This window comes from Gallus gallus, chromosome 3 (assembly GCF_016699485.2).
Source record: "Gallus gallus isolate bGalGal1 chromosome 3, bGalGal1.mat.broiler.GRCg7b, whole genome shotgun sequence".
In the NCBI taxonomy this organism is placed as follows: Eukaryota; Metazoa; Chordata; class Aves; order Galliformes; family Phasianidae; genus Gallus; species Gallus gallus.
Window position 1 is genome coordinate 67,196,557 of NC_052534.1, and position 12,869 is coordinate 67,209,425.

Below are 12,869 nucleotides of genomic sequence, written 5' to 3' on the forward strand. Positions count from 1 at the left end.
ATTATTATTCCCTTCCTTTTCTGTCCTATTAAACTACATCTCAGGAGATGTCTCTATACAAAAGATGCTAATACACTAACAAAATGTACTGTCTCCTCATAACCCTACTTCTAAGAAGTACAAATCACCACCAGCTGTGCTACAGGAGCCAGTGTGCACTCCTTCTCCATAAAGTTTCTTCAGGATTCCAGGCTGTTGCTGCTAGGATGTGGTGGTGACATTTCTCAGTTTTGTGTCACAGCTTCTGTTATCTCTTCTTCTATTGGTGTCTCAGCAGCAAGAGAAACTCAGAGTGTGACCTGGCCTTAATGTATCATTCCTTCTGCCTTTCCCTCTCTCATGGTCTCTGTTCTTTGGATGTAGAGCTAAGAAATCTTCAGTGAACAGGAGAAGGGAGAGGGGGTGGGAGGGAAGGGGAGTGAAGGAAGGGAAACGAAAAAGGATGGGGAAGGGGAGAGGAGGGGAGGGGAGGGGAGGGGAGAGGAGAGGAGAGGAGAGGAGAGGAGAGGAGAGGAGAGGAGAGGAGAGGAGAGGAGAGGAGAGGAGAGGAGAGGAGAGGAGAGGAGAGGAGAGGAGAGGAGAGGAGAGGAGAGGAGAGGAGAGGAGAGGAGAGGAGAGGAGAGGAGAGGAGAGGAGAGGAGAGGAGGGGAGGGGAGGGGAGGGGAGGCGAGGGGAGGGGAGGGGAGGGGAGGGGAGGGGAGGGGAGGGGAGGGGAGGGGAGGGGAGGGGAGGGGAGGAAAGGGAAGGGAAGGGAAGGGAAGGGAAGGGAAGGGAAGGGAAGGGAAGGGAAGGGAAGGGAAGGGAAGGGAAGGGAAGGGAAGGGAAGGGAAGGGAAGGGAAGGGAAGGGAAGGGAAGGGAAGGGAAGGGAAGGGAAGGGAAGGGAAGGGAAGGGAAGGGAAGGGAAGGGAAGGGAAGGGAAGGGAAGGGAAACATCATTTTGTTTTGTGGTTTTTCTTCTGAGCCAACTGTCTAAGAAACTCCCTCACCTAATGTTTCTCCCTATGGAGATAGCTGAGATGCTTCTGGAGTTGCCCATTCTGTGCCATTGGTAGAAATGGCATTTCATAGAATCATAGAATCACCAAGGTTGGAAAAGATCCACAGGATCACCCAGTCCAACCATCCACCCATCACCAATAGTTCTCACTAAACCATGCCCCTCAACACAACGTCCAAATGTTCCTTGAACACCTCCAGGGTTGGTGACTCCACCACCTCTCTGGGCAGCCCATTCCAGTATTATTCAGAATTATTACCTTGGTCCTGTCTAACAGAAAAACTCCGTAAAATGAAGCACGTCTTGAGTAATGAACTTCCATGGTCTAGCTGTCCTAAAGCGCCCAGGGGCAAAACAAGGCATTTTTCCAAAATGCCTTTTCTGAGAAGCAGAAAGATAATCCAATTAAAAGACTGTCTTGTAAACTCTCCCTCTCTCCTGGCTCAGGAGGGATTTCCTCCTGTTTGTACATCCTCTGAAAAGTGAAACCACGCTCCTGCAGCAGCCGGGCGTGACTTTCTACACGTTCAGCCACTGCTCACGGAGAAGAAGGCACCACTATTACCTCTGGCAGCCTTTTAACCTGAGTTGTTCTCAGCTCATCATTGAGTTACCAGCGCTGCAGAAAGTCAGACACGACCTGTATTCCTTGCAGATACCAGAGGAATGGTGTTGAGCTTCTCCTTTGTGTGTGCGTGCTTGGTGAGAGAAGTCAATGACTGTATTAAACAATGACCATGTATCTCTATTTCCTCATGTGCATCTGAGGATAACACATTTGCAAAGCTGCCCTGTGTAGAATAGCAGGAAAAACTGCACCTAGGAGAGATATTTGGAGCAGAGAATCCGTGCAAGTCATTGCACTCTCTCTCAGTACTTTTATTCAGGGGTGGAACAAGCCTGAGTTCACTTGCAGCAATGAAATGCCCCATTAATCACTCATGCCTTTGAAAGGGATATGTCAGGCTTGGCTTATACGCCTACATTGGTACCTGATCCCATCTAGACAATGTGAGACAAGTGCCTAACAAAGCAGCTCTAGTTAGTAAGTTGACTTATTTGTTAGTTTGCTAGTTAGATATAAATCAAAGTGTCGTAATAAGCCAATGATGTAGCAGTGGCTGCAATTTAATTTAGAGAGGAACGACCTCATTTTAGTTTTACTGACAAGAACACAAAAGGCAATATCAACTCTGTAGCCAGCTGAGACCCAGCTAGTTAAAGGCAGAACTAGCTAACAGTATGACCACGAGGACAAAGAGATCAGTATCTCAGTGAAAAAAAAAAAAAAACTTTAAATAAATCAGTTCTGTACTTTAATAGTTGCTGATTGTCAATGCTGACTACAAGGAACAAATGCATCTCGGAGCTATGCTGTGATATTCAGAAATCATGTTTCCGATCTGTTAGATGAATATCTCTGGTTAAGTCCTAAACCAAAGGGTTGCCTCAGCTGTGATCCTGATTGATAATACCTTGAGTGTAATCATTTTTATGGTAGATTGGCTTCCCAAGTTTTGCTGCAGAAGCCTATTAACAAGCTGACCTTCGAGGCAATGGCACAATACTCTGTGTAATGGCAGCAATGAACGTTCTTCGGAAGGAACATATTTCTAGCTGGCAGCAGAATGGCTCAGCTCTATTGACTTCCATTCAGCTATGTCTCTTGATATTGGCTGGAGACCAGATCTGTGGTATCTATTTAGGGAAACGAATTTAGAACCAACAAAAATAAATATTTCCAGATGCAGCATTGAGTCAGCATATAGCATTCAGCGCTGCCTGAATGTACTGAGTCGGTGCAGAGAGATTTTACGAAAAGATGAATAGTTGTATGACTGTCTATGACATTTATAGGCATGCTTGCTTTATCTCCTGCCTCATAAAATATAGGTCACAGAATATCTTTGTGGGTAGAGCAATTACTTGCAAGTCCAAACAGAGAAGATCACAGCATGCGTCACTCTGAAACTAACTAGATTTGTGATGAGGTTAGTTGGGATTTTCTGCCATTTGAAATATCAGAAATTGCTGAGGACAGGACGTTGAACTTCTTAAGTGAGTGAGTTGAGTTTGCGTAGCAAAATCCAGCACTTTAAGCTACAGGAAAAGAAGAAAGCAGAGCTCTGCCGCAATCCTCTGTAAAATCACCACTCCTGCAGCTCTTTCCACTCGTTCTACCTGAGCGAGTAACACAGTCGAATGAAAACATATCACTGAGAGGCAGATTCTGATCCTGCAGTCTTCCACCTTCCATATGAAACAGGTTCAGTGTGCTTCAGGATTGCTCACGTACCTCTGCAAAGTCTGTCACGACCAAGCAGAGCTGCAGGTCACCTGCTCAAATGTAGTGTACTTCAACTCACAGTGTGTTTTGGTGGTTCTTTCACTGCTTTCTGCCCTGTGGGGTGGTTGCACGCTGTTGGCCCAGGGATCCCAAGCTCCAAGTACTTAAAAAAAAGACTTCAGATGTTTTCAGTGGTGTCCCCATGTGATTCTGCCAGATGCAATTGTACGGCAGATGTCACAAGAGCATTGCAGCACGGGAAGCATCAGAGGATTCCAAGTGGGTGGGTATGAGAGAAGGTATCTCTTTGGTGAGATGTGGTCCAGTTATCACATGTCCCTCTATTTCCTGAGGACTGGCTTGTATGAATAAATACACATCAGGGGAACGTATGTTGGGAGTTACTGGACAAAGCTTTGCCTTGTGGCTTCAGTCTTTGTGCTACAATGCAGAGTGAAAAGAACTGGAGTACTTAGTCCGAGATTCAGAGGATGTGCACAGGTGGCAGTTCAGCATGGAGCAGTGTGTGTGGAGTAGCAACAGCCAGTCCTGTCTGCATTAACTGCTTCTCGCAGTTACTCAGTTCTGCGGCAGTGCTAATGCTGGCAAAGCAGAAGTTATGTAGCTCTGGTAGGTTACTTGGTTACAAGCAGCAGAAGTTTGATGCACAGACTGTTTCTCAACAGTGCTTTTACTCCAATTACAAGTGCAGAGACTATACTGTATGTTAAATCATCGTGTTCAGGAAACCCTGAGAGTGATCCAAATACTACAATTTGGCTGCAAACGCACATGAGAAATTACTTAAAAATCCACTGTACGGTTAATTAACCAATTTCGTGTAGTCAGGAGCATTTGTTTGATAATTATTGGCATTTTCTATGTATTGTCCTTGCAGCCAGAGTTGGCTGATGCTGCTGAAGTCTACCTAGTGCTTTTGCTGTCACGAGGCTGACAGATAAACGGAGGACCTGGGTTCTTCTGTTCACTCGGGCGCTTGGTAAACATGCTGTAGCTCAGGATATTTTTTGATGCATCCAGCAGCTGGATTTTTCTTCTGGATATGACCAAAAATATCATGAGGAAAACCACTACTTGAGGAAGAAGGAGGGCTTTGTCCGTGGGAACCCTGTTGATCTGATTGATGCTGAGGGCCAGACATGAGAAGGGATTAAGGGTGGGACGACTAAGCTTCCTAGGGAATGTCATTGTCTCTGGTACTAGTGTTCTTCCCATGCCAGGGAAGAACATAGGTGTTAAGTTACTTCTGCATTCCTGAGAGTCAAACAAATGAGGTATCTACAGGAGAGATGCCACATGGGCCTGGACTTCCTGGAGAAAACTGTCTTAGAACATATTTGCAATTACACTGCTTGACTTCTAGCCTGTCTTGGAGCCTTGCATCCTTGCAAGTTGTGTCTGTGCTTACCCTTATAGTCTCTTAAACCTCCTCTGCAGATGGGGAAGGTCTGAGGGCATCCATTTGCCTGCTGCAGCTCAGAACACTGCAACTGTCTATCGAACTTTGTCCCATGTGCTGAAGCCCACTCAGAACATGAGACTCTCTCTGGTGTCTCCAAGCACGGACCTCAATTTCTTTTCTAACTCAGCGTCTCCCAGTTTTGCTGTAAGCCCATTGGCTTGGAACTGCCCTAACCTAATTGCAAAGAACCCCTCCTTCTGGCTGATTTGTAATTAGGTTACAGCCACTTCTACCCTCTTCCCATTCAAAGCACAGGTGTAGGCAGGCTTAGGGGGACGGGGTGGATATAAAGCAAGCTGATGACATTTTAGCTGTCAGTTTGAACTTGGCTTTCATTTTTCTTGTGTCTCTCAGGAAATGCCTTGAGAAGGCCATCAAATAAACACCAGTGGGCAGGGCAGTACTCAAACAATGAGGTTCTTTGAGAAACGTAGATCAAATCCATTTAAGATACAGCGAGACAAAGTAGTCTGACAGAAGAGCTGGAGTGCCTGTCACCAGGCAGTGGAGTTTCCTGAGCTCACCACAAAGTTTTGGGGCTGTATAGCTGCCATGCATCCATCTCTCATGCCCCTCCTTCCAGTCAGAAAACTGCAACAGCCCTACTCCAGTGAACTGGGTTTCCTCAGCTTTGTCTGGGAATTCAAACTACCCAAATGCCAGAAGATAAACGGCATCACTGCAGAAGAACTGCTCATTCTCCCAAGAATTTGGCTTCTTTGCTGTCTCTGGGGCAGGACAGCTTACGCTCATGGTCTAGGTGGTCTAGGCAGAAGACAACCTGTGTACTGGGCTTTCCCAGGGCAGAGCGCAAGTTTCCAGCTCCATGGAGCTTCCAGAACATGCTGGTCACCCTAATGGGTGTCACAGGATGGGATGTGGAGTCACAGGTGTGATGAGGCATATTTTTCGCTGTTGCCCAAATTTGTGCCACAATTTGATGCCAGCCTGTCAGGAGGAAGGGCTGCCTCCTGCTGCCAGAAGAGGACATGGGCCTGCTGGTGCCCAGCAGGGGAGAGAGCTTCCAGTGCTCCCAGGAAGGCCTCGTTAGACCCTCAGCTTATGCTAATGGTCCCTGCAGCCCACAGCAGAGATTGTCCTTAAGGACCATAGCAGCACTGGTATGGTGGCAGGAGATAGCCAAGGGATTGTTTCAACCTCTTCTGCCTGGGTTATGGGCCCCAGGGCACTGTGTGTGGGAAATGCTGCACCATTCTGCTGGCAAAAAGTTGCTCACGTTGATATAAATGTAGGTGTTAGTAACAGGTCTGGATCCAGGCCTGCTGCTCCCAGAGCTGTCCTGCCAGCAGCTCCCCAAGGCTGGGAACCCCTTCCAGCTTGGCATGGTGCTATGTAGCAGAGATGACAAAGCCATGTAAAAGGAACTCCCTGAAAGACTTTCAGAAGTCAGAGCAGCCATACAGCTGCCCAGGAGTTTGTTAGCTCCCGCACTGCATCTGCCTTGCCATGAAACTGAGCTCCACCAACGCTACTGTGCCCTGCTGTACCTCAGGCCTGGTGCCATCCCACCTGCTCACGACAGACCCCCAGACAGACAGACAGACGGACGGACAAGGATGCCCTTGCTCTTTCCCCCACACTTCTTTTTCTCCCCTTTTCCCTCCATGGCTTTTTGCTTTTAAAGGTTGCTGCTGACAAATCTATCTATTTGGGGCAAATTGTCAGTGAGAAACTTCCGCTCGAACTCTTTGGGACAAAACTGCCTCTTTGAAAGGGTAAATCCCGTTGCATGAAGGTCTGAACAATGGCCAAATGTGTTGCTGCTACTGCTGCCGCTGCTGCTGAGGCCGGGGCTGTGACAAAGAGCGGATTAATTGGTGCCGCGGCTGACTGGTTCGAGATGGCTCCACTCAGCCCGCGCCGCGGGGAGCCCCATTGACTGGGCCCCGAGTCCCACTTTTCACAAACTCCAAACAAAAGTCAATTTCTTTTTTATAAGGCGAGGGAAGAAAAAAAAAAAATCAGTTCATGTTTGAGCTCGGGAAGTTGACTTGTTGGATTATAGGGCGTCATGCTCTCTCTGTCTGTCTCTCCCATGCTTTAAAGTTTCTTCTACCCCTACGAGAAGAGTGTGGAGGGGAAAATGGAAGCAGAAGTGAGCCATTCCCATCAGCACGAACCCAAGTGTGGGTTCCGGGGGTTGGGAGGTGCCCAGAAGCCTGGACTCTGTTTGCTGGGCCTCAGCCTGAGCACTTGTTTGGTGGAGATAAGCTTCTCTAAGGTGGCTGTAGCACATGCAGTCGTTGGGTAGATCGCACTGTCAGGAAACAAGACTGTGGGTATGATTCAGGTCAGCATACCCGCATGGCATGTGGTAACTGGTAGGGTCTCCTTCCCTGCTCTAGCACTGATGGTGTTCTCATGTGGAAGTGAGCAACCCAACTAGATGTCTTGTGTTCACCTCGCATGGCCTTGGACTTTCCCCCAGCACAAAGCAGGTGCCTCGAGGCAAGCAGAATGACAAATTCCTCCTCAGCACTATACCCCACGCGCTCATAAAAAGTACCCCATATATAGGAGCAATCAGAATCTGAGACAAAACCAAACCACCAACACCACCACCACCAACAACAAAAAACCAACAGACCAAACCCAACAAACCCAGGGGATTACTTTTGTTCACACGGATGTTAATAGTCATTACCACGTTGGCACGCTTTCCGCAGCTGAGGTCACGCTGGAACATTTTAGGAAGTTAATCCCTGTAATTGCTTTGATAATCGTATGGTATTTGCGATATCGCTTAATCAATATTTAGCTCTTCTCGTGGAAAAAAAAGTGATCCCTAAATACAAGAAAGAGGCTATTATCAGATGTAACTGCTGACCCTCTCCTGCTGGCGGTGGTATAGTATCAGATCTCCTAATTACCTGCAATTTATTTGCATATATTTTGTCCTTGCAGAGGGACATCTTACACCAGATTCTATTTCTCCTCTGTCTGCAGAGCAAACCCTTTGATCTGACGCTCGCTAATTGCTTTGACACACGGCGGAAGGAGTAGAGCATCTAAGAGTTAAAGTTAATTCCACCTTTTTTAAACATCACTTTTTGCAACCTATTCTAACCTCATCAGGAAAGAGGGTTTTTTACCATCCACCGCTGTGCTGCAGACTGTACAGTAGGCAAACAGAACATGAAACCAGGGTAGCAGGGGACAGAGTGCAGCAGTTGTAATCTCCCACTTTGATGTGAAGTTCATGCTAACTCTCCTGCGTTACATTGTCTCTGTGCTGTGAGAATGAACTTCTGAATTTAAAGTCTGCATAAACTGATTATGGGTTTTATTCCACCTGCTTTTAAAGTGAAGAAATTTTGTGTAAAGGCGAACAGTGAGAGCAAAACAGTAGGAACATCTGCTTGTGTTACCTGTGTTACTTTGCAAATGTAGACTAGCTTGAAAAGAGCTCCTGGCTTCATTGCCGAGCTATAGGATTTAAATAAAAAAACACCTTTAACCTTTGACTTTGACCTTCACTATGCCACAGTATTTGCTTTTTCTCTGCACGATGTTCTTTGACTTTCAGCTAACCTGACTCTGGAAAGCCTCTGTTATTTTTCCAGCCTGATTCTTTTTCTGCCTGTGTTGTGTACCCATATACGGTTCAAAATAAATCCATCTCCAGTTTTCCTTACCATTGGGTTTGCCCAGCACGGTTTCCTATGAGAAACTTCATTAGTGTTCAGAAGACAATACAAAGAATTATCCTTTTCACTGTGCCCTCATTCTTACACTTCTGGCCGTCAGCTACCACCCTCTCCTAAAACTAAAGATGGCAATTTTCAGTAGAGCAGCTGAGTTGTGGGGAGCTCCAAGGGAAGGAATGGTCTGAAATGTCAAAGGTGTTGGAAAAATCAAAGGGAAAGAGGCTGGAGAAGAGGCGGTTAGAATTGGCTAGAAGGACATCATTAGAGATTTGAGAGAGAGCAATTCCTGCAGAGTGAAGTGGCTGAAAACCAGACTGCTGAGTGTCAGAGAGGTGAGTTCAGGAGAATGGGAGTAAACCAGCCATTTGAAAGCATAAGAGGTAAAGGAGATGAGAAAGGCATAATGGTATGTAGGGGAGGGTTGTTTTTGCAGGGACTTCAGAGGCTTATTTGAAAACAGAGCAAGAGGGATTCCATAGAAAGAGCACGCTGGTGAGTCCAGAGAAGAAATGTGTTAAGCAAAGAATGAGAAGGGATGGGAGGAGGTTGAAGGGACTCTGACAGGGAGTGGATGAAGAAAGGAGTGGTTTTTGTGTGTGTGTGTGTGTGTGTGTGTGTGTTTTTTTTTTTCCCCAAGGAGAAAAGCAAAGATGCAGAGACTGAATGCGAGGATTTGAAGATGTTCACCAGAGTCTCTGCAAGGATGAAGTGAGGCAGTGTGGGAGCTGGCAGTTAGTGGTCAGCGGGGGTGGGAGGGCAAGGGAATCTGAGAGGAGAGTTGTGGGTGCCTGTAGTCAGGTTGATGGGCAAAAGGGAGGACAAAGCAAGACAGAGAATTCAGAGCAATAGTCAAAAGGTAACTGGGATGTCCATGCAGTGCAAGAGGCAGAAACAGCCATGCAGGGAGGTCAGTGACCATTTTATAGCTGGCAAATAGGACTCAAGCAGCAAGAGAAACCCAGTTGCTAAAAGAAGAGGAGGAAGAGAAAGGGTTGCCAGGAACACTCTATAGAGCAGTTGCTAAGAAAGAGGGGGAGAAAGAGATCAGCAACACAGCTGGAGGACAGAATGGAGTTCACAGTGAGGCAAAGTGAACAGCAATGCTGTTGTGTATCAGGGGTTCGGACACATTAATCTCAGATATGGCAACAAGGGTTACCACAACCAGCTGTCCCACCTCCACCTGTGTAATTTGGAAGTAGAAAGGACATTCTACAAATAAAACAGCTGTTCTCCTCATCGCCCCCATGCAGAAAGAGGCTTAAATTACAGCTAGTAAGCTCAACGTTCTGGCTAGTGTCTGGTATAAATGGCCACCAGTTTAATGAACAGATCCAGCTCTTGACATCCAGAGAAATATTGGAAATACTTCCTTTGGACGATTTAAATCTGAGATCCTTGTATTCTTGTAAGAGCTGATGTCCCAGGGAGGTACATTTCCCTCACTACTAACTGTGAAAGGCACAGGTGTATCAGACTGCGTTACTTTGGGGTAATGAGGAGCCAGGGATCAGCTGCCCTGCAGGGAATGCAGGTATGCTGACTGATAGTCCAGCAGGGAGGAGAGCATCTGAGCAACCCTAACACCCAGCATCAATTGACTTTTGGTGATGGTGGTGTCAAACGGATCAGAGGTGACCAAGCTTCCTTCTTCTGAGGGCAGACTGCCAGGTAGGGAGAGGCACTATCATTTTTCATGTGAATTAAGCATGTTTGGTACAGAAGCCACAAAGAGGCAACACATGTGCAACTTGCTCTGCTTTATATACAGCCTCATTTGAGAATGAGCTTATGCTAAACTTGTGAAGGGCAGGGGCTGACATCTCTGGTTTTGATGAGTCTTTGAGCTTCCCCACTGAGAAAAGTTCAGACTGTGGAGAATGCCCATGTGAGTCCCCTGAGCTGCAAAGCCAGCTCAACCAGCCCCTCAGGGCTGGGAAGGGGCCAGGAGCCATTCCTATCTAGATGCTGGGACACTGGCAGGTCCTGAGGTCTGGCTTCAACTCCATGAAGGCAGCCAGACAAAAAGAGCCATGTGCTCAGGAGCTCACCACCAATTTCACCTCAGAATGTTCATTTTTTGTGGTGATTAAAGGGATTTGGGGAGCCATGGTTTATATTCTCTGCCAGTAATGTTTCTTCACGGTCATTTGTACAAAGGTGTTGTTGTTTCTGGATAAAAGCTGAAAGTAATGTAATTTAGCTGCACAGTAGCAAGTTCTGCAAGGCTATCTGGCAAAACCATTATTATTTCCTCCAGAAAGGATCAGGCTGAGCTGGAGGGAGGCAGCAGCATCTAACCACTGCCTCTTTCACAGACTGTGAAATACGACTTCAGGTCAGAGAATCAGAAAGTTGAGACCATTTCTGGGTACTCAGAAACCCTGTGTGCTGTGTTGAGAAGAGAGACAATTAGTGTCTTGTTGCTGTGAAATACTTCTATGGATCATTTATATGGCTTGCAGTAACAAGATTTAAAATGTCTGCTATGTTTATAACTAGGGAAAAAGACTTAGATGTTCTTCTACTGATCATCAATTAGGCTTTCCAAATTAATTACCCACTAGATTATTTAAGATGCGAAGGCAGTTAAAGCAGTATTACAAGTCATATAAACTAAGCCCTCTGTTGTGCTTGGTATTATATAAGCAGAGGAGTTAATTTTGCCTCATTTTTGAAACCTGAATCACAGAATCGATTACCTCCACCTCTGTTTATGTTGAGAAAAAGGCATTTTTTATGATTTATTCCTAAGATCTATTTTAGATTTTGTTTTTTTTTCAAGGAGAATTTTATCCTAAAACCACCTATTCCGTAGATGTCCCAAAAGTAGCTGTCTAACTCCTGCCAAGTGAATCCTAGTGATGGTCTTTAAGGACTTCACTGTATAAGAGGGCAAAAAAAGGGCAAAGGATAGAAGGAAGAAAATACCATTGCTCAACCTGAATATGGGGATATAGAAAAAAATTTCTTCCCAGAAAGAGCAGTGAGGCAGTGGCACAGGCTGCCCGAGGAGGTGGTGGAGTCCCTGTCCCTGGAGATATTCAAGTAGTGTGGAGATGTGGTACTGAGGGATGTGGTTAGTGGGCATGGTGGGGGTGGGCTGGTGGTTGGACTAGGTGATCTTCGTGGTCTTTCCAACCTTTATGATTCTATATTCTATGATCTTATAAAATGGGAAGAAGACATGCAAAGGCACTGATGAGGGGGGACTAGTCTGACCACAAAATTGACATTTGCAGTACTAACTAAATGCAGAAGTTCCAAGTTTGGTTCATGGACTCTTCATAGCCAGTAAGGAAAAACTCTTCAGGGGCACAGTGCATCTGTCTTGGGCATCCAAACCAGGCACTACTGGGCTAGCAGTGCTACGACTGCTTCCCTTCCACTAACTCTTGAAGGATCCCGTCTCTCAAGGTTCACGCGCAGATATCTCCATGTGGAAATTAAGAGTCAGGTGAAATGAGACTCTGGCTCTGTGCCACACAGGAGGTTTATGCTGGTTCCTGAGAATTAATCCCATTTTCCTTAGAATATTAACAATGACAGCTGTCTAGGAAGACCCCTTGCCTTAGGACAAAAACTCCTCCCAAGGCAGAGCCTGATGTTGGGGACCTTGAGCACTTTCAGTGCTGTGAGTCACCAAGCTCACAATGCTGAGTCATTGCTGAGAGGTTGGTTGTCTCCCAGAATGTCTGTCCTCTGCATAGCCAGGTGAAGCACTGCCCAGTTATGGTGCTCAGTCACAGCAAAGTTGAGCACCAGGCCTCCATTTGTCCTTTGGCTGTCCAGGGGGAGGGAAGACGGGTTTTGGCTTTCCCCATCCTCACCCTGTGTGTGCCATTTGATTTGTTTTTCCCCAACAACCAAACCTTGATGATACCCAACCTCTTCTGGAACTTCACACACAGAACTGTAGGGTATACATTTAACTGAAGATACTTTCTGAAATGTGACAGAGTTCAAATTTGCTCTGAGCTATGTAACCATGACCAGGCTCTTCCTGGGACGCAGAAGGGACACCTGGGAGGATGATTAATATAACTTGCACCACTGCACTGGAGAACAGTGCAAAGAAGCAGTAGGCACCATCTTACCTGCCAATTATTCTCTTTGAAAATGTACACGTGGTGGCAGAATCAAACCATCAAAAAATGAATTGGGCTATTAGAAAACTCAGACGTTGTCTTAGCGTGCTGCAAGTTGCATGCCTGTAAGCTTTCACATCTGCTCAGTTCAAGACCTTTTTTTTTTTTTTTAAGTGTTACTTTAATGAAAAATTACTTCTCGTAAAAGTGGAGAAATAGAATCAAAGTGACCATTTTCTACTGTTAACCAATGGCAGAGAGGGATAAGACTGGAGGCAGCCTGATTTTGGGGCTTCTCTAATCACCACGCTTTCTTCTCAGTTAATCAAAAAATATCCAAGCTGT